The sequence below is a fragment of the Saccopteryx leptura genome, chromosome 4, assembly GCF_036850995.1.
Source record: "Saccopteryx leptura isolate mSacLep1 chromosome 4, mSacLep1_pri_phased_curated, whole genome shotgun sequence".
In the NCBI taxonomy this organism is placed as follows: Eukaryota; Metazoa; Chordata; class Mammalia; order Chiroptera; family Emballonuridae; genus Saccopteryx; species Saccopteryx leptura.
Window position 1 is genome coordinate 135,007,193 of NC_089506.1, and position 27,761 is coordinate 135,034,953.

The 27,761-nt window shown below is 40.4% G+C and overlaps 1 protein-coding gene and 1 pseudogene across 5 annotated transcripts in view; both read left to right on the forward strand.

Annotated features, from left to right (window-relative positions):
* Positions 1–12,028: 12,028 nt before the first annotated feature.
* Positions 12,029–12,302, forward strand: LOC136404466 (small ubiquitin-related modifier 2 pseudogene; annotated as a pseudogene).
* Positions 12,303–25,225: 12,923 nt separating this feature from the next.
* Positions 25,226–27,761, forward strand: part of ZFYVE16 (zinc finger FYVE-type containing 16) — a 59,661-nt gene continuing 57,125 nt past the window's right edge. For 2 of the 5 annotated variants that reach the window (XM_066381739.1, XM_066381744.1), the window contains exon 1: positions 25,630–25,782. The gene's annotated coding sequence lies outside the window, so the exon portion shown is untranslated. The other 3 variants (XM_066381741.1, XM_066381743.1, XM_066381740.1) reach the window with 3 other exon arrangements.

Genomic DNA, 27,761 nt, shown 5'->3' on the forward strand with positions numbered 1-27,761 from the left:
GTAGTAAGTTCCAAAACTGTGATTAGACCATAATGAGTCTCACAGGTACTACAAGTCAGGTCCAGAACAGTGAGCTATGGCAGAAAAATACAAGGGCAAGTAATAGCTTATTAGTCTAAGTCAGGGGTCTCAAACTCACGGCCCGCGGGCCGCATGCGGCCCGCCGAACAATTTTGAGCGGCCCACAGACTAATCCACGAAGTTCAAAATATTTTGGATAAAATTAAGTAAGCCTAGGGGCCTACTTGTATTTTTCATTTCTCTAGCATCCTAACTAGATATTAGCTTAGTTAACAGCAGTTGTGATGCGAACTACAGTTTCTGGTCGTTTTGTGACACTGGTCTAAGTAGATAAAATAAATTCTTTCTTTTTTTTAAAGTGAGAGGAGGGGAGATATTGAGACAGACTCCCACATGTACCTCGACCAGTATCCACTTTGCAATTCTTGTCTGGGGCTGATGTTCAGACCAACTGAGCTATCCTCAGCACCCAGGGCTGATGCTCGAACCAATGGAGCCACTGGCTGTGAGAGGGGAAGAAAGAGAGAAGGGGGAGAGGGAGGGGTGGAGAAGCAGATGGTCACTTCTCCTGTGTGCCCTGACTGGGAATCAAAGCCAGAACGTCCATACACTTGGCCAACACTCTATCCACGGAGCCAACAGGTCAGGACTGATAAAATAGATTCATTTTTGGCAACAGATCAAACATCAATGTTAGTAAAACAACCTGCAGTAGACTAGAGAGCATGGTGTTTTGTACCAGACAGTGAGAAGTGGATATATTTTGAGGGTCTAACACTCAAGAGGACTTACTGCCTGATAAATAAATGTATGAGAGGGGAAAGAAAAGAGCGAAGGATGATGCCTAAATCTATTCTGAGCAACCAAAAGGATAAAGTTGTCATTTCTCAAGATGAGCAAACTGTGATAGCAAGAGTGGTTTTTTTTTAAATGTATTTATTAAATTTAATGCAGTGACATTGATAAATCAGGGTACATATGTTGAAAGAAAACATCTCTAGATTATTTTGACATTTGATTGTGCCGTGTACCCCTCCCCCAAAGTTAAATTGTCTTCTGTCACCTTCTATCTGGTTTTCTTGTGCCCCTCCCCTCCCCCAACCCCTCTCTCCTTCTTCGCCCCATCCCCCCTACCCCCACCCCCCACTCCTGTTGCCATCACATTCTTGTTCATGTCTCTGAGTCTCATTTTTATGTCCCTTCTATGTATGGATTCATATACTTCTTGGTTTTTTTCTGATTTACTTATTTCACTCTGTATAATGTTATCAAGGTCCATCCATGTTATTGTAAATGATCTGATGTCATCATTTCTTATGGCTGAGTAGTATTCCATAGTATATATGTTCCAAAGCTTTTTAATCCACTCATCCTCTGACGGACACTTGGACTGTTTTCAGATCTTTGCTATTGTGAACAATGCTGCCACAAACATGGGGGTGCATTTCTTCTTTTGGAGCCATTCTATGGTGTCCTTGGGGTATATTCCTAATAGTGGGATAGCTGGGTCAAAAGGCAGTTCAATTTTCAGTTTTTTGAGGAATCTCCATACTGTTTTCCACGGTGGCTGCACCAGTCTGCATTCCCACCAGCAGTGCAGGAGGGTTCCCTTTTCTCCACATCCTCACCAGCACTTATTCTGTGTTGTTTTGTTGATGAGCGCCATTCTGGCTGGTGTGAGGTGAGATCTCATTGTGGTTTTAATTTGCATTTCTCTAATGATTAGTGATGTTGAGCATTTTTCATATGCCTATTGGCCATCTGTATGTCCTCTTTGGAGAAGTGTCTATTCATCTCTTTTGCCCATTTTTGGATTGGATTGTTTGTCTTCCTGGTGTTGAGATTTACAAGTTCTTTATAAATTTTTGTTATTAACCCCTTATCAGACATATTGTCAAATATGTTCTCCCATTGTGTAGTTTGTCTTTTTATTCTGTTCTTGTTGTCTTTAGCTGTGCAAAAGCTTTTTAGTTTGATACAGTCCCATTTGTTTATCCTGTCTTTTATTTCACTTCCCTGTGGAGATAAATCAGCAAATATATTGCTCCGAGAGATGTCGGAGAGCTTACTGCCTATGTTTTCTTCTAAGATGCTTATGGTTTCACGGCCTACATTTAAGTCTTTTATCCACTTTGAGTTTAATTTTGTGAGTGGTGTAAGCTGGTGATCTAGTTTCATTTTTTTGCAGGTAGCTGTCCAATTTTCCCAACACCATTTGTTAAAGAGGCTGTCTTTACTCCATTGTATTTCCTTACCTCCTTTGTCAAATATCAGTTGTCCATAGAACTGTGGGTTTATTTCTGGGTTCTCTATTCTGTTCCATTGATCTATATGCCTGTTCTTATGCCAGTACCAGGCTGTTTTGAGTACAACGGCCTTGTAGTATAACTTGATATCAGGAAGTGTGATACCTCCCACTTTATTCTTCTTTTTTAAGATTGCTGAGGCTATTCGTGTTCTCTTTTGGTTCCATATAAATTTTTGGAATATGTGGTCTATATCTTTGAAGTATGTCATTGGTATTTTAATTGGTATTGCATTGAATTTATAGATTGCTTTGGGTAAAATAGACATTTTAATGATGTTTATTCTTCCTAACCATGAGCATGGTATATGCTTCCACTTGTTTGTATCTTCCTTGATTTCTTTTATCAATGCTTTGTAATTTTCCGAGTACAAGTCTTTAGTCTCCTTGGTTAAGTTTACTCCTAGGTACTTCATTTTTTTGGTTGTAATTGTGAAGGTGATTGTTTCCTTAATTTCTCTTTCTGACTGTTCATTGTTGGTGTATAAAAATGCCTCTGATTTCTGAGTATTGATTTTATATCCTGCCACCTTGCTGAATTCATTTATCAGGTCCAGTAGTTTTTTGACTGAGACTTTAGGGTTTTCTATATACAATATCATATCATCTGCAAATAATGATAGTTTTATTTCTTCTTTTCCAACTTGAATGCCTTTTATTTCTTCTTCTTGTCTGATTGCTGTGGCTAGGACTTCCAGGACTATGTTAAATAAGAGTGGTGAAAGGGGGCACCCCTGCCTTGTTCCTGATCTTAAGGCGATTGCTTTTAATTTTTGCCCATTGAGTATGATGTTGGCTGTGGGTTTGTCATAGATGGCTTTTATCATTTTGAGGTATGTTCCCTGTATTCCCACTTTGCTGAGAGTTTTGATCATGAATGGGTGCTGGATTTTACCAAATGCTTTTTCTGCATCTATAGAAATTATCATATGGTTGTTTTCTTTCTTTTTGTTTATGTGATGAATCACATTGATTGATTTACAAATATTGTACCATCCTTGCCTCCCCAGAATGAATCCCACTTGATCATGGTGTATGATTTTTTCCATATATTGTTGGATCCAGTTTGCTAATATTTTGTTGAGGATTTTAGCATCTATATTCATCAGAGATGTTGGCCTATAATTTTCTTTCTTTGTGTTGTCTTTGCCTGGTTTTGGAATCAGAATTATGCTCGCCTCATAAAAGGAGCTTGGAAGTCTTCCTTCCTCTTGAATTTTTTGAAATAGTTTGAGAAGGATAGGAGTTAGTTCTTTGAATATTTGGTAGAATTCCGTTGTGAAGCCATCGGGCCCCGGACTTTTCTTTGTTGGGAGTTCTTTGATAACTGTTTCAATCTCATTTGTTGTAATCGGTCTGTTTAGGTTTTCTGATTCTTCCAGATTGATTTTTGGAAGATTGTATGTTTCAAGGAATTTGTCCATTTCATCTAGGTTGTCTAGTTTTTTGGCGTACAGTTCTTCATAGTATTTTCTTACAATATTTTGTATTTCTGTAGTGTCAGTTGTTATTTCTCCTCTCTCATTTCTAATTTTATTTATTTGAGTCCTCTCTCTCTTTTTCTTGGTGAGCCTCATTAAAGGTTCATCAATCTTGTTTACCTTTTCAAAGAACCAGCTCCTAGTTTCATTGATCCCCTGTATTGTTCCTTTAGCCTCCATGTCATTTATTTCTGCTCTGATCTTTATTATTTCCTTCCTTCTACTACATTTGGGCTTTACTTGCTGTTCTTTTTCTAATTCTTTTAGATGCAGGGTTAAGTTGTTTATTTGAGCTTTTTCTAGCTTCTGAAAGTGTGCCTGTAGTGCTATGAACTTCCCTCTCAGTACTGTTTTTGCTGTGTCCCATAAATTTTGAGTTGTTGTATGCTCATTGTCATTCGTTTCTAGGAATTTTTTTTATTTCTTCTTTGATCTAATTCTTAATCCATTCATTATTTAACAACCTGCTATTTAGTTTCCATGTGTTTGAGAATTTTTTAGCTTTTCTGTTGTGGTTCATTTCTAGTTTCATGCTGTTGTGATCGGAGAAAGTGCTTGATATGATTTCAGTCTTCTTAAATTTGTTGAGAACACTTTTGTGCCCTAACATGTGGTCTATCCTAGAGAATGTACCATGAGCACTTGAAAAGAATGTATATTCTGCTGCTTTAGGGTGAAAGGTTCTGAAGATATCTATTAAATCGAGTTGATCTAGTGTTTTCAATAAGTCTGCTGTTTCTTTGTTAATTTTCTTTCTTGAGGATCTATCTAGTGATGTTAGTGGGGTATTAAAATCCCCTACTATTATAGTATTGCTGTTGATCTCACCCTTTAAATCCATCAAAGTCTGCTTTATATATTTGGGTGCTTCTATATTAGGTGCATAGATATTTATAATAGTTATATCTTCCTGTTGGATTACTCCCTTTATCATTATGTAGTGGCCTTCTTTATCTTTTACTATATCCTTTGTTTTAAAGTCCAATTTGTTTGATATAAGTATTGCTACCCCAGCTTTTTTTTCATTTCCGTTTGCATGAAATGTTTTTTTCCATCCTTTTACCTTCAATCTATGTGTATCTTTTGTTCTAAGGTGTGTCTCTTGTAGACAGCATATGTATGGGTCCTGTTTTCTTATTCATGCAGCTACCCTATGTCTTTTGATTGGATCATTTAGTCCATTTACATTTAAGGTTATTATTGATATGTAGTTGTTTATTGCCATTTTCTTCTTTAAAGGTGTATTCCTTTTTTGCTATATTCTTTTCCCACTTTGATCTGTTTACAACAGGCCCCTTAACATTCCCTGCAGCATTCGTTTGGTTGTAATGAATTCCTTGAGTTGTTTTTTGTCTGGGAAGCTTTTTATTTCTCCTTCACTTTTAAACGATAACCTTGCTGGATAAAGGAGTCTTGGTTGTAGGTTCTTGTTCTGCATTACTTTGAATATTTCTTGCCATTCCCTTCTGGCCTCAAGTGTTTCTGTTGAGAAGTCGGATGTCATCCTTATGGGGGCTTCTTTGTAGGTGATAACTTTTTTTTCTCTTGCAGCTTTTAATATTTCCTCTTTATTGCTTAGCTTTGGTATTTTAATTATGATGTGTCTTGGTATAGGTTTCTTTGGGTTTCTCTTTAATGGAGTCCTCTGTGCTTCTTGGACTTATGAGAGTTTCTCTTGCATTAATTTAGGGAAGTTTTCAGCTATGATATGATTGAAGAAAGTCTCTATCCCTTGTTCTTTTTCTTCTTCTTCAGGAACCCCTATGATGCGGATGTTATTTCTCTTCATGTTGTCACAGAGCTCTCTAAGGGTTTCCTCTGACTTTTTGAGTCTCTTTTCTCTTTTCTTCTCTGCTTTCATGCCTTCATTTCAGTTGTCCTCCAACTCGCTGATTCGATCCTCAGCTCTATCTATCCTGTTTTTAATTCCTTCCATTGTGGTCTTTATTTCTGATATTGTATTTGTCATCTTCGACTGATTCTTTTTTATACTTGCTATTTCTTTACTTAGGTGTTCATAATGACCATCCATTGTTGTTCTAAGATCCCTAAGCATCCTTACAATCATTATTTTGAACTCCGCATCTGGAAGTTCGATTATTTCCATATCACTCAGTTCATCTCCTGAAGGTGTCTCTTGTGGTTTCATTTGGATTGTACTTCTTTGTCTTCTCATTGTCTGTTTTTGGGTTTTTTATTTGTAGAGTTGGTTGAGTCTAGGCTTGGTGTTGTCTGCCTCCAGTTTTCAGTTATTTCTAGGTCTTCTTGGATTGGTATCAGCTGTTATCTATAATCCACTTTCGGATTTCGGCAGCTTTGAAGTCTTGATTTGTTTGTTTTCTTAACAGGTGATAGTCTTTTTACTGATCTCAGCAGGGGGCTTCCTTGAAACTCTATCCAGGAATGCGGTGGGTGTAACCTGAGACTCTGAAGGCCTCTTTAGCCAATTAATCTCTCTGGGGGCAGGGTGTTTTCTCAGCTTCAGTAGGGGAGGTGTATCTCAGATCTCCATTTAGATCTGAGTTACTGTCCCCTCCTCCCCACATCTTGTTTTCAGCTGTGTCTTGTTGCACTGATTGGAGCTGGATAGATGTCCAGAGATCTCTGATCCGGAAGCAATTTAGCTCTGTTTTGTGAAAGGTTCAGCCCCTCCCCCAGCTATGGCCGTCTCCAGCACGGATAAGTCAGCTTTTTTAGGTCGTCTCTTTCATTCCTTAGCCCCTCACAGTCTGTCCCTCTCTCTTTCCTTTCCGCTTGGGAGATAAGCTGGTCTTTTCAACACACCTCGCTCTCTGGTCGCCAGGCAAGTGGCTGGGAGCAGTAGTTTCTGCCCTTTTGCCTTGTGTGAGATCCCCTCTGGGCTCTCAGCCTCACCCCCCCCCCCCGTTCCTGTAAGCAGGGGAGATTCAGGCGCTCCCTACCAGGTTTGTTGTGGCTTCTTCTTTGCTCCTTGATTTTTGAGAGCTGTTCTTGTAGTTCAGAGTTAGTTTTTCATGCTGATTTTTCCTAAGTTGATTTGTATTCCAGTTTGGTGGTGAGAGCTGGGCGTCTGTGAGTCTGCCTACTCTGCTGCCATCTTTTCCTCCCAAGAGTGGTTTTTGATTGGCTAAACTTGAGCTTGTTTCATTTTTATTTTATTTTTTAAAATTTTTTATTTTTGTATTTTTCCGAAGCTGGAAACGGGGAGGCAGTCAGAAAGACTTCCATATGCGCCTGACCGGGATCCACCCAGCATGCCCACCAGGGGGCAATGCTCTGCCCATCTTGGGGCATCGCTCTGCTGCAATCAGAGCCATTCTAGCGCCTGAGGCAGAGGCCACAGAGCCATCCTCAGGACCCAGGCAAACTTTGCTCCAGTGGAGCCTTGGCTGCGGGAGGGGAAGAGAGAAATAGAGAGGAAGGAGAAGGGGAGGGGTGGAGAAGCAGATGGACACTTCTCTTGTGTGCCCTGGCTGGGAATCAAACCCGGGACTCCCACATGCCAGGCCGACACTCTACCACTGAGCCAACCGGCCAGGGCCCATGTTTCATTTTTTAAAAATCCTTTTTAAAACTGCCATTTTTATTTTTATTTTTTACATAATTCAGGAGGCTCAGAACTAAATCAGGAAAATTATTACGTGAAAGCCTACACATCTAATGGTGAAACCTCATTTTTTTCCCCTCCTTTGAATCTGAGAAAGATGGTAGCTGAAGTTTAACCATTAGCTGATCCTAATCCTTTCCTTAGCCCTAAGAGATTGATATACTACTCTTTGGAGAAATTGACCAACTCAAGAGAAAAATTCCTGCAGATACCAATAATTAAGGATTTCCCACAGGAATATCTGAGTCTACAATCACTCCAAAGTAACTCCTTACAATACCTCAAGCTCTGACCATAAACACTTCCATCCTATTACTAATTGCACACACTGTATATGAATGGACAGTTAAACATCACACACGTAACTGATGCACAATGTGATTCCCTGGGAGTGGAGGCCAGGAGACCACATTTGCTTGTTAGCCTCAGAATTCAGGCAAGAATTGTTCTGGATTTGTCTCTGATTCCTGGTAAACATTCTTTCAAAAATACTTAGAGTAAAGCCATGTTCATAACAGCATTTTTTATAATAACTAAACCATGGAAGCAAGCCAGTGCCCAGGAAGGAAAAGGAAATGATCTACATACAATGAAATATTATCCATTTTATTTTATTTAAAAATTTTTTATTTTAAAAAATGTATTGATTTTATAGAGAGAGAAAGGGAGTAGGGAGAGAGAGATTTGTTGTTCCACTTATTTGTGCATTCATTGGTTGATTCTTGTATGTGCCTTGACCAGGGATCAAACGCACAACTTTGGCTTTGGGATGAAATTCTAATCAACTGAGCTACCTTGCCAGCCTTCAAAAGGAAGGAAATGCTGGCACATGCTACACTATGTTAGTGAAATAAGCCAAATCACAAGAAGACAAACACTGTATGGTTTCACTTAAATGAGGTACTTAGAATAGTCAAAATAATAAAGACAGAAAGTATAATATGGTTGCCAGGGAGGGGCAGAAGGAAAGCATCGGGAGTCAGTGTTGAATGAGTGTAAGGTTTCAGTTTTACAAAATGAAAAGAGTTATGAGATCCTATGCAGGAATATGGACTCAGCATCTGATTGTACATTCATAGCCCTTTGCATAGGCCCAGAGTCAGATTTGCAGCAATAAAATTCGGGGGAAAAAACCCTTTCTTGTTGGGCGGTAATAAAACTTGAGAACAAAATGCTGATAAAAAGAACTTAACGGCCTGGCATGTGGTGGTGCAGTGAGTAGAACATCAGCCTGAAATACTGAGGTCACCGGTTCAAAATCCTGGGCTTGCCCAGTTAAGGCACATATGACAAGCAATCAATGAACAACTAAAGTGAAGCAACTGTGAGTTGATACTTCTCATTCTCCCTACTTCTCTCTCTTCTCTCTCTGTGAAATCAATAAATAAAATCTTTTAAAAAAAAAAGAAAACCTGAAAATGAAAAAAAAAGAGAAGAGTAATAAAAATGGATAGGGTGATAGTTTGTACAACAATAGAATATATTTAATAACAATGAACTGTACACTTAAAAATGGTTAAGATGGCCTGACCAGGTGGTGGCGCAGTGGATAGATCATCAAACTGGGATGCGGAAGGACCCAGGTTCGAGACCCCAAGGTCACCAGCTTGAGCGCGGGCTCATCTGGTTTGAGCAAAAACTCATCAGCTTGGACCCAAGGTTGCTGGCTCGAGCAAGGGGTTACTCAGTTTGCTGAAGGCCCGCGGTCAAGGCACATGTGAGAAAGCAATCAATGAACAACTAAGGTGTCGCAAGGCACAACAAAAAACTAATAATTGATGCTTCTCATCTCTCCGTTCCTGTCTGTCTGTCCCTGTCTATCCCTCTTTCTGACTCTCTCTCTGTCTCTGTAAAAAAAAAAAAAAATAAATAAATAATTTTAAAAAATGGTTAAGATGGTAAAAAAAAAATAACTGGGAAAAGATAACACTTGTAACTTTTGAAGAACAAAGAGGAATTTATATAATGACAGATGTTCTCAAAATCGCTTCTAAGCAACAATTGATCAAGAACAAGAACCATGGATGAAATGTGTAGAAAGAATATCAGAACAGATAAATTAGAGGCATCTTAAAGGCGATGTTAAAATATTATTCTAACAGTGATTAAGTGTAATTCTTAGTATCATTAATGTAAGTATACTTATTTCAGTCATGTTCAGTTTAAGCAATGCTTAATAGTGTTTCACTTACAATTGTGATCCATTTAACCATGCAGCATCTATAAATAGGATAACAATGGAGGTAACTAGAGGTCACATCTACCAGTGACCTATTGTAATAATGAAATCATCTTTTCAAATTTACAGCAGAATCACTGCTTTATACTCTACTGTCTCATATAAACAATACCAGGTTTAGTGGGGGGGGGGGGCAACAAAAGATGTAGATGATGTAAAGAGAACTCCCCAGAATGAAATAATAGTAAAAATGTTGAAGAAAGCCACAGCTGAATTTATCTATCTGATTTAGCTAATACTGAATGTAAGAGATTCTGGAGGGAACAGTTAAAGGAGAGAAAATAATCTTGGCTTATTTTTTTTAACTAGTCTCATTAAAAATGAAATAGTACTTTGGGTAGGAACTCTGTATTTTCTGCTCGTTTTTTCCTTTAAATTTAAAACTGCTTTAAAACACAAAATCTAGCATGACCAGGTGGTGGTACAGCAGATAAAATGTCAGCTTGGCATGCTGAGGACCCAGAATTGAAACCCCGAGGTCACTGGCTTGAGTGTGGGCTCATCCGGCTTAGTGTAGAGTCGCTGGTTTGAGCCTGTGGCTTGAGCATGGGATTATAGACATGACCCCATGGTCACTGGCTTGAAGCCCAAGGTCACTGGCTTGAGCAAGGGGTCACTCACTCTGCTGGAGCCCCCCAGTCAATGCACCTATGAGAAAGCAGTCAATGCACAACTAAGGCACCGGGCGCCACAACAAAGAACTGATGCTTCTCATCTCCTTCTGTCCCTTAACCCTCTCACTAAAAAAACTAACAAAACAAAAAAAAAAAAAAAAAAAAAACCCACAAAGTCTAATTAATTTAAAAACATTTTAATGAAATAGCCTGTTTAAAAATACTTTTAGCTTTACAAACCTACCAAAATTTTATTGCATTTGCGTGTGGGGGGAGAAATTTATAACAAAGCTTTTTTGTATTGCATTTCTTAGGAAAAATATAAAACAGCATGGGAGAGGCCCTGGCCGGTTGGCTCAGTGGTAGAGCGTCGGCCTGGCGTGCAAGGGGTCCTGGGTTTGATTCCCGGCCAGGGCACACAAGAGAAGCGCCCATCTGCTTCTCCACCCCTCCCCCTCTCCTTCCTCTCTGTCTTTCTCTTCCCCTCCCGCAGCGAGGCTCCATTGGAGCAAAGATGGCCCGGGTGCTGGGGATGGCTCCTTGGCCTCTGCCCCAGGCGCTAGAGTGGCTCTGGTCGCGACAGATCGAAGCCCCGTAGGGGCAAAGCATCACCCCCTGGTGGGCAGAGCGTCGCCTCCTGGTGGGCGTGCCGGGTGGATCCCGGTCGGGCGCATGCAGGAGTCTGTCTGACTGTCTCTCCCCGTTTCCAGTTTCAGAAAAGTACAAAAAAAAAAACAAAAAAAAAAAAACCAGCATGGGAGAGTAAAATTACAATTGAAGAGGTTTTTAATTTAAACAAGGCAGGTCATATTCTTTAAAGATTGTGTTTTTGCTGTCTTCAATGTATAAAACCAATTCTAATTTACTTTATCCAATAGAATTCATGATGTGTAAATTAGTAATGTAAATCAAATCACAATTTAAAACTATTCATTGATCATTTTCAGAAAAGATTAAACTGAAATTTAGAATATATTTAAATGCTTGTTATTGCAGTATTCAACTTCTTAGAAGATAATTATTAATATCTTATTAAATTTCTTTGACTTTAATTTCAATATTTCTTATGTATTTATAATGGATCTCTGAAATGATCAATTTCCTTTAACATTAAAAAATACATTAATACAGAGGAAAAAGAAAATCCTTCTTTAAAAGATTTTTGCAGCTTATTCTAAAGGAGATCTATCTGCCTATCTACCTATCATTTATCTAGCTAGCTAGCTAGCTAGCTATCCATCCATCTATCACCTCTATGTTTATGTACAAAAAAATAAAAATAGAGAATCAACCATGAGAGAAAGTAAGAAGTGATCATAATACCTATATACTTACTGTGGTTGGTCATTTGATCCGGAAATTTAACTTCCTGATAGTCAGGACCAATTAAAACAGGAGAAACCAAGACAGATTTCAGAATTTTCAGAAAGGAAGAAGCATACCTATTGTTCAAGACATATATCATTCTTCTAGGCTTTAAATTCTAATACCAATTTCTGATAAGAGAACTAAAAAGGCCACTGGGCAATAAAATGAACTTGTTTTGCTTAATAACAAAAAATAAGACTAAATTTCATATAACTTTTCCTCAACTATATTTTAAAATTTGCAATAAAAGAGGCAATGTCTTTTTTTTCTCAAATCCTTAATAATATTAAGGACCATGTCTGAGAAACAGCAGACACCTAATTATTTATATAAGCTGACAGTTTAAAGGTTAAAAAGACTCCTCTTTTGTGAAGTAGCAGCCGAGGAGCCTCCAGGCCTCACCATGACCAATGAAAAACCAAGGAAGGAGTCAAGACAGAGAACAGGATCGTATTAATTTGAAGGTGGTAGGCAGGACAGTTCTGTGATGCAGTTTAAGATTAAGAGGCATACGCAATTTAGTAGAGTAATGAAAGCCTGTTGTGAATGACAGGGTTTGTCAATGAAGCAGATCAGATTCTGATTTGACGGGCAACCAATTAATAAACCAGACACACCCACACAGCTGGTAATGGAGAATGGAGATACAACTGATGTGTTCCAGCAGTAGACAAGCGGGGTCTACTAAACAGGGAACCTACTGCTTTCCTTCAGAACTCTGTTCCTCCAGATCAAGAAGACATTCTTTTCTTCTTCTCCTTCTCCTTCTTCTTCTCCTTCTCCTTCTTCTTCTTTAGTGAGAGTAGGAGAGGCAGAGACAGACTCCCACATGAGCACTGACAAGAACCTACCCGGCAAGCTCACTAGGAGAGCGATTCTCTGCCCATCTGAGACCCTTGCTCTATTTCAACCGGAGCCATTTTTTTAGCATCTGAGGTGGAGGCCATGGAGCAACCAAGAAGACATTCTTAATTAGAAGACTGCAGTTTGGTTCCACCACATCCTGACTACTGTAGTTTTTTCTATTTTTTCATTTTCCCCTTCCCCATTCCTTTATAGTGCATAAAGTAACTGATATATTGCATGAGCTTTTGCATTTTTTTTAACTGACTGGCTAACAGCATGTTTTGATCAGCATCAAAAGGAGATGGAATGGGGAAAATATCGGTTCTGTGAAAATACCTCCTTTCTCTGTTATTAGCATGCTCATTCAGCTCTCACCTTTATATTCCAGTAAGTTATTTTTCTCTCATGGTTTAACAAAAACATAAAACCCTTGAATACCTTCTTTGATTGGAAATTTTTAATGTTTTTCATTTATCATTGTAAAACGAACAACAATTTTATAACTTTTTTGTACGTAGCTGTTACATGTAGGGCAATCTGTCTTTAAGTAGGGATAAATTACACTAAAAGAAATAAATCTTAGATAGTTTTCTCTTCAAGTCAAGAGTTTTCTTGTTTAAATAAACTTATTTAAAAAATAATGAAAAGACTAAATACTATGATGCTAAGCTATAATAATATTTTTCTCGCTATTATAATCTGTCATTTACTAATAAACTAATTTTTAAAATTTTCTGTTTATTCATATGGATAATAAAAAAGCAGCTTTGGCTAATCAAACACAAGTACCAGTAGTCACTTACTTGCTCAGGCACTGAAAGAAAATAAAATAACGCAAAACAGAATAAAGATCAAATTATAGAAGTGATATTGGGAATACTGAGCACATGGTGATAATTGAAATCTGCAGTAACTGAATTCATTTATGTGTGGTGGTGAAGAAGAGAAAGACTTAGAACTGAACTCTTGGGGGATCCACTGTTTTGTGTTCTGATAAAGGAGAAGCTCACAAAAGAAAGTTACAAGGAGCTTCTGGAAGAGTATCACGAAATCCAATGGAATCAATGGTTTCAAGAAAGAGGAAGTTTCTTGTCAGATGCTGAGAAAACAAGGAAGATGACAGAAAATACATGATTAGTTTTATGAGGGTATCCGATGACCTTAGCAAAAATAGTAGAATAATTAGGGAGAAGCCAGTCTGGAGAAAGTCAAAGATAAGTAAAGGAGGTGAGGAAGACAGTCAGTGACATCACTCTTCTAAAAACCATGACTAGGGAAGGGAAGAGAATAGGAGTTGGAGGGAAGGTTTTTGTGTTTGACAATGTAATTGTTCAACTTACAATGTAATTAATAAGAGTGTGTTCCAGTGTGACTGAAAGTAAGCCTTTATTCTGGAGTAGCAATAATCATGCAAGGCCTTCTTAGATCCACGTTATTTGATGAAATATTACTGTATTCTTACAATGAGGATGCTCCCAATGGCATCACGGTTCTAATAGAATGGGGCAGAAACTGCTATTTCCTCCAAATATCCGATCTACCATTAGACTTTTCAGTTAGGCACAGAGCCTTCCCAAATAAAGACAATTTCCCAGTCTTCCTTGTGGATAGGAGAATACGTTCTAACCAATGGATATAAGAAAGAGTATACTATAGCAACTTCAGAGACCTCTCTGTAAGGAACAGTTCACATGAATCCTTTGACCCATTTTGTTTCTATCCTCCTTCCTGCTAGTTAAACTATGGCCTTGATCCTTAAACCTGAAATAGCCATCAAGCTACCTTGAGAAAAGCGGCCACAGATGATAGAGCAAAAACTGGATGAATCTAAAGTCTGTGATGACTTCATAAAACAGAGTTCCATGACAGCCTTAGTCTACAAGTATCTGGATGTTAATGCAAAAGAAAAAAAAGTATCTAGTTTAAGCCTCTGATATTTTGGGGGCTACTAATACCCTAAGCCAAATCTAAATCTAACTAATACACATATAGAGGACAGCAAGAAAGCCCAGATTATAATAGAAATGATAAGCCATTATTGAAATGAAAACAGGTTAAAAGTCATTGAAGAAAATTATATTTAGGAAAAATAATAGTGTTAAGACCAGGGATCTTGTCCAGCAGTACTCAATGTTAGGAAGGAAATGGTCAGGGAAATAACCATAATAGAGAGAAAATGCCAGATGAGGAAATGTGGCCCCATATTATCCAGTGTCCTTGTATATCACTGGTCAGCCACAGTGGACACTTGCAAAGCCTTCCTTAGAGAGGAAAAATGAGGCATTTTCTTTATTTTTTTCTTTTTCTTTTTTAAGTGACATCAGCAGCCATCTTTTTATTTTATTTATTTATTTATTTATTTATTTATTTATTTATTTATTTATTATTTATTTATTTCAGAGACAGAGCGAGAGTCACAGAGAGGGATAGATAGGAACAGACAGAAACAGAAAGAGATGAGAAACATCAATCATCAGTTTTTCGTTGCAACACCTTAGTTGTTCATTGATTGCTTTCTCATATGTGCCTTGACCATGGGGCTACAGCAAGCCCAGTAACCCCTTGCTCGAGTCAGCGACCTTGGGTCCAAGCTAGTGAGCTTTTGGCTCACACCAGATGAGCCCACGCTCAAGCTGGCGACCTTGGGGTCTTCAACCTGGGCTTTCTGCATCCCAGTCCGACGCTCTATCCACTGCGCCACCACCTGGTCAGACGAGGCATTTCCTATTTAGTGCATACTTTTATACCTTTTTTTTTTTTTTACGGGGACAGAGAGTCAGAGAGAGGGACAGACAGACAGGAATGGAGAGAGATGAAAAGCATCAATCATCATTTTTTCGTTTTGACACCTTAGTTGTTCATTGATTGCTTTCTCATATGTGCCTTGACTATGGGCCTTCAGCAGACCTAGAGTAAACAGAGACCTTGGGTCCAAGCTGGTGAGCTTTTTTCTTAAACCAAGTGAACCCGTGCTCAAGCTGGCAACCTCGGAGTCTCGAACCTGGGTCCTTCCGCATCCCAGTCCAACGCTCTATCTACTGCGCCACCGCCTGGTCAGGCTTTCATACTTTTTTAAAACCTGTTTAAAATATCTTTAACCTGCTTAACTGGATATACACATATAACAGAGTCCATATGATTCAACAGCTTTTTAAAATATACTGTTCACAAAAATTAGGAGATATTTCAAAATGAATATGAAGCGATATAATATCCCCTAATTTTTGTGAGCAGTGTAGTTAAGACAAATGGTAAAGTATGAGGGAAAGGTGCTGTTAATCACCATTTCTCTTTCTTGCTTTGAAAGAGCAAGTCAAAGAAATTTTATGAAAAGAAAATCCACTTTTGAGCTGACTACCAAATGTGCTATTAAAAGGCTGATAAAAATGTCATGTCTCATAACAGAGAACAGGATTTCTATCCTATCTTTATGTTTTTTACTGAGAGATCATCATTATAAAACTACATATAACGGACATGAATTTTATTTCACAATGTCGGGATACAAGAAATATCACATCCCCTTATTTTCTAAATCAGATGTAATCTGCTTTGAGGTTGGAGGGAAAATTCAGCCACTCGTTTTGCAACTCCTTTCTATTTCTCTGTGGAGTCCTGTAACAATCCTAGGCTTCAGTAACGGTCCAATTAGGAGGTTGGGCTACTTTTTGTTCTCTGTGGTTGCCATCTTTGCCACTGCTCTGCTGACTGCAGGGTGCTGCTGTAGAGCTGTGTGGCCAGCCAGCCTCTTCGGCCCTGAAAATCAAGTATCTTCAGAGATAAATGCTCACAGGGGAACTTCCCACTGACTTCAGGTTGTGCTTTTCATTACCAAATTCCAGAGAGGATTACTGCATGCCTGCAGGGCTTGGGCTCTGCCACCCAGGGGTGGATTACTTGTCTTCTCCTCACCTTAAGAAAGTTACAACATTTTCTCCCACTGTTTAGAAACATGATCCCTTTTCTTGACTATACATAAGAAGGCAACCCCAGTTCCATTTTTCTCCTAATTATGCACAATGTTAAACTTACATAACTTGAAAGGATATTAACCTTTGTTTTGAGTTTATTCTCACAAAATATCTTTATTCAAGTGATAAGTAGAATAATTAAATCCACTTCTCTGATTTGAATTTCAGTTCTCTTCTTGGCTGCAGTTTACATGCTAACTGGCAGTGGAATTATAGTAGATCACTAACAATTGGTTCTTCTCTATGTATATTGACTGATACTGTTAATTCTATCTTAACACATTTGAGCTCTGGTTAGTTTCTTTATGCCAGCTCCAAACATAAAATTAGTATAACTGTATACCAATATGATCTATCTGTATCTTTGTAGATGAATTCAGTTGTGATTATCTTTAGATATTTAAAAGCAACTAATAGTTTTGAAAAACTTTCTTATTGACTTGTGATGACTTAAAAGAAAATGTAGAAATTTAACATTAGAATTACAGTATAAGTAAATCTTAATCTGATTTAAATTTAATTATGATTCCCTTGACTATTTTTTTTTAATTTTTTTCTTTTTTTCTTTATTCATTTTTAGAGAGGAGAGAGAGAGGGAGAGAGAGAGAGACAGAGAGAGAGAAGGGGGGAGGAGCTGGAAGCATCAACTCCCATATGTGCCTTGACCAGGCAAGCCCAGGGTTTCGAACTGGCGACCTCAGCATTTCCAGGTCGATGCATTATCCACTGCGCCACCACAGGTCAGGCCCCTTGACTATTTTAATAATATTTTTAGTATTATGACTATGGCAATAGAAATGACATGGGTTTAATATGGTATTAAACATTGGGATTAACAATGGTGAAAATGCTTAAATTTGTTTACAAAATACCAAAAGGAATTTTAAGAACTAGTTTAATATCATATATACCTATATACATACATATACATATATTTAATTTATGTATTTTAACTTCTCTTTCCACTACTACCATTGGTCTCATTTAAAGGATACAAAGGAACGAACTCATTCTTCTGAAAACTGTCAGTAAAGTGAAAGGTCAAAGATTTAACTTCCCTTTCCTGTATGAACTATATTTCAGGAAAACTATATAGTTGTTGAGGGAATTCTTTTCTCTGTAGAAGAACTTCAGCCAATCAAAGAATGTATCCAAGCACTGATTATCAGTGGTTTCTAACATCACTAAAAGAGAGCCAGAAAGATAGTATATGTCTCCTGATGGAAGTACACAACAAAGTAGTCTTCTTTTATCCATGGAAGATGCATTCCAAGACTCCCACCACCCTCCAAAACCACGGATAGCACAGAACTATATAGATTATGTTTCTTCCTATGTATACGCACCTGTGATAAAATGTAAGAGATTAACAATAATACTGTAATAAAATAGAATTATAACAATACACTGTAACAAAAGTTATATGAATGTGGTCACTCTCAAAATATCTTATTGTACTGTGCTCACACTTCTTGTGATGCACTGGTGGATCCATTCATAAACAAGATTGCTGTCACCCACGCTTTCTGATTATGTTGTCAGAACAAAGGTAGATAATTTTTGTTTTTGCGAGCACATGGTTTCCTGTAGACCTGATACATGAAATTTGCCTCAAAATTATCCAGCTATGGGAAAAGGAGTAGAGTGGATGAGTCTATAGAAAAAATAAGACCTGTGACCAAAAGTTGTTGATGTTGAGCTGAAATGTAGGCACATGGTTTATTGCAATATTCTCTCTACTTTTATGTGTGATTGACATTTTCCATAATAAAAAAATTAAAATATTCACTATCACTTTTACAACAAAATATATTTATTTACCTGGCAAATCATAACAATTGTCAATATAAAGCAGTTCAGCTGTGAAGGAAAAACACATTAGGAAACAATGCTGCTGCAGATGGCCTCCTTGAGGCACTGCCTCTATTATGCAGAATAGCCACCCACAAACCTCAGAGGCACAAAACAAAGTTTATCGGCCATGACAGGCTAAGTTATGCTGCAGTAACATATCACCCCAAAAAATCTCAGTGGCATACAACAAGGGTTTTTTCTTCTTGTCCCAGAAGTGCTCTGTTTATTGGAATCCTTCAAGGACTCAACCTTATGAGGCAGCCTCAATATCAAGTCTTGTCTATTGCTGTGCCAGAGGGAGAGCAGGCTCTGCAGTGCCTTGCATTGGTGAATAAAGAATCTAGTCTAGAAATGACACCTGTCACTTCTCACAATTCCTATCCTTGAATTAGTCACATAAACCTATTCAACCACAAGGGGGCCAGGAAGTACAATACATTACCGTCATATGCCCAGAAGAGAGAACCAGAAATATTTGGCAAAGAAGTCTAATGACTCTCTTGTTAAGAGAACCTGTGTCATGATGTTGCTATATCATATTTTAACCACAGGAATGACTGTACCTTGTTGCCACCTCTAAGACAGTATCCAGATACAAATGCTCATCCACTATTTCTGGTTATTTCTTTCCTGTGACTCACAGTCATGCAATATACTGTATGCAGAGACTGTAAAATAAATGTAAGACAATTGGTTGATTCTATTATGCACTCAGCAATACTTTTTTAGAAGAAAGTATTCCATTTCCCCTTTTGGATTATTAAAGTAATGTTATTTTTTAAAAAACACGGAGAATGGAGACAACTAAATGAAAGGGGAGAAATCACTCAGAGTATTACTTTCAAAATATAATCCAGGTTATTGTTTGGTGAATTTCTTTCAAAATTTTCTATCATTTAAAAAAGCTAGCTTTCAAGGTCACTAAAACTATTTCTTTATTATTGACATTGCTCCAAATAGCTGAGTTCATTGGCCCTGGAACAACAGATAATTTTTTTAAATGATGTTCTGGCTCTTCTTCTCATAACATGACTGTTTAACCAAGGGTTGGGAACCTATGGCTTGCGAGCCAGATGTGGCTCTTTTGGTGGCTGCATCTGGCTCACAGACAAATCCTTAATAAAAAAATAATAACGTTAAAAATATAAAACATTCTCATGTATTACAATCCATTCATTTCCTACCGCTCATGTTCATGGTTGCGGGTGGCTGGAGCCAATCACAGCTGTCCTCCGGGACAACACCAAATTTTTATTGGATAATGCATAACATACACGGGTCGTTGTATGGCTCTCATGGAATTACATTTTAAAATATGTGGCATTTATGGCTCTCTCAGCCAAAAAGTTTCCCGATCCCTGGTTTAAACATAGTTATGTAGCACTTAAATACTAATGGTTAACTAACAATTTCAGATTACATTCTGTGTGTTGTAGCAATGAATCCCTATTTCTAAAATTGCTTCTTAGTATAAGACCAGCCATGAAACAAATGAATAATTGTAAGAGTTATTTTCATTTGCTTCTGGTATTTTCTCCACCCAGATTAATTATGAAAAAGAACAGCTTTGGAAGTTCAGATTACTGTGGAATTTAAGCTTCTTAAAATAATCAAGATTCTGATTACCTTTGAAAATAAACTACTGATGATCCAAGATCAATGCCTAGTAAGTCTAAGGAATAAATTGGCCAAACATATTACAATTGGGATGTTTTCCTTTAAGTTCAAAAACTATTTGGTTATAAATTGGATCTTTAGAGGTTCAAGATTATATATAGAATTTTTCAGAAACTATTACTTAAACTTCTCAAAGGATTCTTTTTGACACTGCATTTGATGTGCAGATTTCTTCTTTATTCCATTCAACAAAGGAAATCACAGAAAATTTAATTGATTCAGGATCTATACAAAGATCTTATTACAGCAATCTCTCAACTATTTATGCCAGTAAATAAAAGAATAACACAGTGGAGGCCCTGGCTGGTTGGCTCAGTGGTAGAGCTTCAGCCTGATGTGTGGATGTCTTGGTTTCAATTCCTGACCAGGGCACCCAGGAGAAGCACCCATATGCTTCTCCACCCTTCCCTCCTCCTTTCTCTGTATCTCTCTCTTCCCCTCCTGCAGCCAAGGCTCCATTGGAGCAAAGTTGGCCCAGGTGCTGAGGATGGCTCCATGGCCTCCACCTCAGGTGCTAGAATGGCTCCAGTTGTAACAGAGCAACACCCCAGATGGGCAGAGCATCGCCCTCTAGTGGGCATGTCGGGTGAATCCCAGTCGGGTGCATGCAGGAGTTTCTCTGTCTCCCTGCTTCTCACTTCAGGAAAATGAAAAAAAAAAATTACACAGTGAATTGTGAACTTCAGGGCAAAAGTCATGAATTATTTATCTTTGTAATCCTCCAACTCCTAGTATAATGCAATGCACAGAAGAAACACCCATTGACAAATGTGATACAAAGTACAATTGCATTTGTATATGAAAGGCACTTGTTTGGATACCTTGTTTATATTTCTTATTGTTATTCCATATGAATCTTTGTATTCTGGAATACAGGTATCTCCTTATAAGTCCCAGAAAGAAAATTATTAAATGAGGTCACCTGAACATTGTTTGACAAATAACTTCCCAAAATCTTTGTCCTAATTTAGATCCTTAACAGGATATGAGTGTTCATTTTACTCTACCCTCACCAATGGAGTTTATTCATATTTTAAACAAACTGGCTAATTAGAACCATGGGAAATAACATATTTTTGGCCTTCATTTCATTATTGAGTTGAACATTAACAAAATATGTGGTAGGCACTTAAATTTCCTAGTTTGTGAATTGATCATTCATATATATATGTTTCCCATTTATCTATTTGCCCTAGTGTTTTTATTTGTCCTCACAATGTATTATATACCTTTTTATTTTTTTAGAGGGAGGTAGGAGAGACAGAGACAGACAGACAGGAAAGGAGATGAGAAGCATTAACTTATAGTTGTGACACTTTTAGTTGTTCATTGATTGCTTCTCATATGTGCCTTGACCTAGGAGCTCCAGCTGAGCCAGTGACCCCTTGCTCAAGCCAGCAACCTTGGGCTCAAGCCAGTGACCTTAGGCTTCAAGCCAGCGACCATAGGTCATGTCTATGATCTCATACTCAAGCCCAAGACTCCGTACTCAAGCTGTGAGCCTGTGCTCAAGCCAGATGAAGCTATGCTCAAGCTGGGACCTTGGGGTTTTGAACCTGGGTCCTTGGGCATCCTAGGTCCACACTCTATCCACTGCACCACAACCTGTTCAGGCTGTATCCCAAATATGCACTTATATACAAGGTGATGCAAAAGTAGGTTTACAGTTATGAGTACAGGAACAGAGTTTATTCTTATATTATTATTATTACTGTATTATTTTCCACATGAACAATGTAAACCTACATTTGCCCCATCCTGTGTATTTGAGTCTTGTTATTAGCCTATGGTTCCATAAAGGCAATTTTTAGAGATGGAATTAAGCAAGACTCATGGAGACAAAATACCTCAGCAAGGCACCTTCAATAACTTCTGCAGAAGGGCGTGCTGTCACTATTGAAAGCCAGCCAGCAAGTGTGTGAACAGAGGGCAAGTTCTGTTTTTATCCCTAATGCAGGCCTTAGGATGCTGGGTCTTGCTCCATTGGCTGGAGTGTTGACTTTATGATTTTACTTTTTCTCTATTGTCTAGTTTAAATGGCCAGGCCAAGGTAAAAGGGAGAGATGGGGATATCATCAACTAGGTAAGGCGGTTGGGGAATGGTCGGGAAAAAAAAAAAACCCAGATGATCAAAGGGGGTTGGGAGATTGGTAAACAAGTTAGTTATTTCTCATTCTACTGCCTGGTCAGAGGAACCTGAATGGAATTGGGAATTACTTGAAGAACAGAACATGAGTTAAACATTTCCTTCACAGTGACCTCATTTTATTTATCTGTGAACAACATGTAACACATATAAGAGAAAATAAAAACTACACTTTGAGAAATTATTCTTATGATTAAATGAGAGGGAAAGCATCTAACTCAGTGCCTGTTACATAGCAGATGTTCCATAAATTTTTTGCAGCCAATAAAGTTTTGCTGTTGAACTAAACCCACACGCTTCCATTTCAGAGTTTAGGAGAATCAAGATTAAAGAAAGAAAATCAACACAAACTATCTTTGAAAGATAACAAACTTCTATTTTTAAATTGTAGGTTCAGGATTTGAACATCCATTCTCAAATCTTTCTCCATGTTGGTCAAATAAGTTTGTAAATATGATATATAGGTTTGCTCGCTTATAGTTTGCATTGGATGTGGGGGACAGGCTGTAAGCAGGCAGGGTCGTTATACCCTAAGGCTTAGATTTAAGACTAAATCTTTCCCACCCTAAGTGACTTTGTATCAGAGACTTCCTTGTTTGTATATTGGATTAAAGGTTTGGATTTCTACACTATAAAATGGGGCAGACCGGGAGCTTGCTCTCTCTCGGTTCCTGAGATTAGCATTAGAGGGGAGAGTAGAGAAAGGCCACGTGGAGGAGAGGAGAAGCAGCCAAGATGATGGAGTGCTGAAGGAGAAGCCAGTTTGTGCAGAGTTTGTGCAGAGAGAAGGAGATGGGGAACAGAGGTGAATAAGTCTGGTGAGGTAGACACCTATGATTCTAGGGAACTCGGATAAGTCAGTAGCTTTGTGAGTGCTGAATGAGTGGATTTTGGAGCCCAATGTGTGTTTTTACTTGCCTACTGGGTGCAAGCTAGGATTAAAGCTAATGGCCCACCAGTTCTTGGCTCTGTTGTTTCATTACCGTCTGTCCGAATCCAATGTGAACCTGTGTGGGCCAGGCAGCTGTGATGGTGGCTGTGGCTACTGGCTTTATATTTGGTGTAGTAGTCTGTGGCAGGATTCGATACAGATCGGTATGGAGTCACCACCACATTTGAGAGGTGGAGTAGAGGACGGGCTGCTGTTATGGGTCCCCATGGCTGTCCTTTTGGGGGCCGTAGGCTGGCTGACTTTTACAGCCATGCATGAGGAAACCGAGAGCTCTGTGGAAGAGGCTGCCTGGGACCTGCAAACTGAGCAGTGGAAGAAAAAGATGCCGACCCTGGAGCTGGAGGAAGCACTGGAGGAGTAGGCTGACCAGGTTTGCGAGATTTGCCTGGAAATGGAGCAGCTGCTGGAAAAGGAATCACAGGTTCAAGAGTTGCAGATTGCCCTGGATGTTGTGGAGCGCCAGCAGCAATGAGAGGCCTGGGCTGAGGCTGGGGCTGGGGCTGCAAGGCCCGTGGAGCAGAAGGCGGCAGCAGCCCAGGGTTCAAGCCCGGCAGTGGGAGCTGATGTTTTCAGTTTCTCTTTGGAGGATGAGGAGAATCGGGCTGGAGTTGCGATCCGTAGTCTCCAGAAGATGAGAGCCGAGCTGGAACGAGTACCTACTACGCCCCTGGTACATCTGCAATTTTGGGACACAGGGGTGAATGCCATCATGCTCTCCGGAGCAGAGCTGGAAATGCTGACTGCCATTGCCATGTGCTCCTCTTTGGGACAGTGTAAGACCTGCCAGGATGGCAGGGATGAGGGGGGTGGCTGAGGCCCCATGTGCGTGGACTGATTCCTGGACTACGACCTGAGTGAGCACTGGCTCCTTTGTTGGATGGACTTACGGATTTTGGACAATGTGAGATACCCTGATGGGGGTAGAGGGCAGCTTTGCTGGAGGCTCCCCTGCCCCAGGAAGCTTTTCCCGTGGCTAGGAAAAAGTCCGAGGACATTTTGCACTTTTGGCAAAGTGCTCAGAGACTGGTAAAGTGTATCTTTGTAATCGTTGAAATTGTATGATTTGTCATGTTGTAATTTGTGTAACGTGCCTAATTTTCTTGTGCAGGAACTGTGCTTTAGATTGTGAAGCGAGCAAAAGGGGTGGAGTTTTGGTCAAGTAAGTTTGTAAATATGATACATAGGTTTGCTCGCTTCTAGTTTGCATTGGGTGTGGGGGGACAGGCTGTAAGCAGGCAGGGTCGTTATACCCTAAGACTTAGTTTTAAGACTAAGCCTTTCCCACCCTAAGTGACTTTGCATCAGAGACTTCCTTGTTTGTATATTGGATTAAAGGTTTGGATTTCTACACTATAAAGTGGGGCAGACTGGGAGCTTGCTCTCTCTCGGTTCCTGAGATTAGCATTAGGAGAGGAGAGCAGAGAAAGGCCACATGGAGGAGAAGAGAAGCAGTCAAGATGGTGGAGTGCTGAAGGAAAAGCCAGTTTGTGCAGAGTTTGTGCAGAGAGAAGGAGATGGAGAACAGAGGGGAATAAGGCTGGTGGGGTAGAAACCTTTGATTCTAGGAAACTCGGATGAGTCAGTGGCTTTGGGAGCCCTGAATGGAAAGGGAAGTGTTTTCTCACTTTGTGTATTTTCTCACCCGCCCGGTGCAAGCTAGGATTAAAGCTAATGGCCCACCAGAGCTTGGCTCCGTTGTTTCATTACCGTCTGTCCTAATCTAATGTCCGAATCTAACTGCCTGCATGGGCCAGGCGGCTGTGATGGTGGCTGTGGATACTAGCTTTACAGTCCATAATCGCATCTGACTGAAATACTCCTGAGCTATTGTGACTAGTGAAAATTTTGAAGGACCAATATGACATTTGAGCTGGTAGAACTGTTGGGTTCTTTCACCCACAGCCTGTAATGATAGCTTGATCCCACACAAAGATGTCTTTCCTCCCTTATTTAATTTTATAGGACACTTGTGGTAAAAATAGTAAAGCTCAACAAGCTCAAATATGCATCACATGAATGACATTTTTTGTCTTTTCTCCATCCAAAAGGGGAGGAGGCTGTTCTGGTGGCCACGGTTAGAAAAGCAGAACTACCACAGCGAAGAGGGGGGACCCGGGCGAAGGAACCATTCAGCTGGAGGCCGACGCACCGGGCGGATTGGGAGCATTTTCGCTGCGGGCGGAGGAGCAGGTGTGTACAACAAGCCTGAAGAAAGAAGTCACGTTTTGGGGAGAAGAGCGCGAACAGCAGGCCAGTTCGCCGACCCGCAGGCTGCTCCGGCCGAGGACGCCTGAGGCTGGGGAGGAAGAAGCGGCGTCTAGGTCAGTGAAGGGCAAAGGAAGCTGACACTGACCGGGGCGCCTCCCGATCCGGTTCCAAATTATCTAGTGGAAACCGAGTCCAGACCTAAGGCCGATTTCCAGCGACCCCGTCACCCCAGAACCTTCTCCGGCACTTCCGGTGAGAAGCGCAGCGCCTGAGGCTCAGACTTGGCGTCGCAGCGCGCAGGCGCCTCGCGACCGGAGAGGCCGCGGCCGCGGACGGAGGGGGGTGTGAGCGAGGAGAGCCTCCTTCGCGCGTGCGCCGTTCGCTCGCTCCCAGGTCAGGGAAGCGAGCGTGGGGCCGGCCTCGCGCACTCGGGGACTGGGCTCGGGGGCTGCTCTGCGCTCCTCCGCGCAGCGTCGCGTCGGGCCTCGGGACAGCTCCGCGGAGGTGGCGGGGGGTAAGCGCCCCTCCAGACAGACATCTTGGCTTCTCAGCCCCGCTGCCTTGACGGACGCCCTGCCCTGGGGTGTGGGTATGGCCCTCTCTTTCCTCCGGGGCCGAGCGTGGGCGCCGGGCTTGTTCTCCGATCCCCTGAGCGGTTCGGAGCGTCACGACCCTCAGCCCTCGGTCCCCGCGGTAAAGCCTAGAAGGCCGATCAGCCTGGAGGGTCATCTCGGCGGTTTCTGGCTGGTTGCTCTCTACTTGGGTCGCCTGGCGGCTTGACACTGCCGAGGGCGCCCCCCCCCCCCCCCCCCCGGGCCGCGGCGGTGGTGGTGGGAGACGGGGCGCCCCTGGGGGTCTGCCCGCCGGGGGAGGGGCTGCGCCTGCTGTGGGGACCGCCGTTCCCGCGGGGTGGTGGCACTACCGAGGGCGCCCCCCGGGGCCGCGGTGGTGGTGGTGGGAGACGGGGCGCCCCTGGGGGTCTGCCCGCCGGGGGAGGGGCTGCGCCTGCTGTGGGGACCGCCGTTCCCGCGGGGTGGTGGCACTGCCGAGGGCGCCCCCGGGGCCGCGGGGGGCTGGGGGGAGACGGGGCGCCCCCGGGGGGGGGGGTCTGCCCGCCGGGGGAGGGGCTGCGCCTGCTGTGGGGAAGTGGTGGCCTCTGCTCTGGAGGGACTCGACCCCTGCCTGCGAAGCTGTCATCGCCGCGGGTGCCCTTCTAAAGCCCATCCCCTCACCGATCAATCTTCTCACCATCTTAGTCGGAAGGATGCAGTTCCTCCCCACTACCTTTTCTTTGGTACCTTTGAAAAATTCTAAAAGATGACCTAACTTTTCAACGTAACACATTTGCATTACCATGATCACAAATTATTGTATTCCAGGTTAAGGGCGTTTTTGTTAGACTTTTATAAAAAAAACACCCCATAAATTTGATAACGTAATGTTCTTATTTAACAAAATAGGCAATTTGTCGGTCGAATTAGGTTCTTTAACTTATTATTGTGAGCTTGTCGGCTTTTGAATTGGCAGAAGTTTAATGGTTTGATCCAGTAGAAGTATTATGTAATTTTTAGAAATTTTCGCCAATTTTTTTCTTTATTTTTTTCTCTTGGATGTTAAACAGCACGATGTCAAAAAAGTCTAAATATAAAAATGATTAAGGAAAAAAGAATCAACTATAATTCCATTATTTAAAGGTAATCAACCACAGTTAATACTTTTACTTTTTATTCTGAAGCCTTTTTTTCATGGTATTTTCTTAATTAAGATGAGATTTTTAAGAGAAGGTGATTGAAGGAGACTTGATTTGGAGTGGTGAACACAATATACAGATGATATATTATTGAATTATACCCCTGAAACTTATATAAAATTATATTAACCAGTGTCACCCTAACAAATTCAATTTAAAAAATGAGATTTTTACATACAGTTGGATTGCCTGCTTTTCTTGCTTAAAATTATATTTTAAGCATTTTCCTATGTGTTAAAAAAACTTTATAAACATAATGTTATGGTTTTTTTGATTACACAAGCAGATATCTTTTGAAACAGTTACATTACAAATAAAGCTTAATTCCTATTATTCTCCATCATAATATTACATAATATAATGTTATCAGTTTATTAAACCAAATGAGTCTAAGGATCGATTGCTTTACACACTTAAAAATTATTGAAGACTGAGAGAGTTTTGTTTTCCAATGTAGTGTATTTACCAGTTTAGAAATGAAAACTCAGACATTAAAATTTTTTTGTTCATTAGAAGAACAATAAAGCGGCCCTGGCTGATTGGCTCAGTGGTAGAGCAAGTGGAAGTCCTGGGTTTCATTCCCAGTCAGGGCACACAGGAGAAGCCACCACTGCTTCTCCTCCCTTCCACCTCTCTTTCTCTCTCTTTCCCACCTGAAGCTGTGGCTTGAATGATTCCAGCAAAGTTGGCCCCCGCCGCTAAGGATGGCTCCATGGCCTCTCAGGCACTGAAATAGTTCAGTT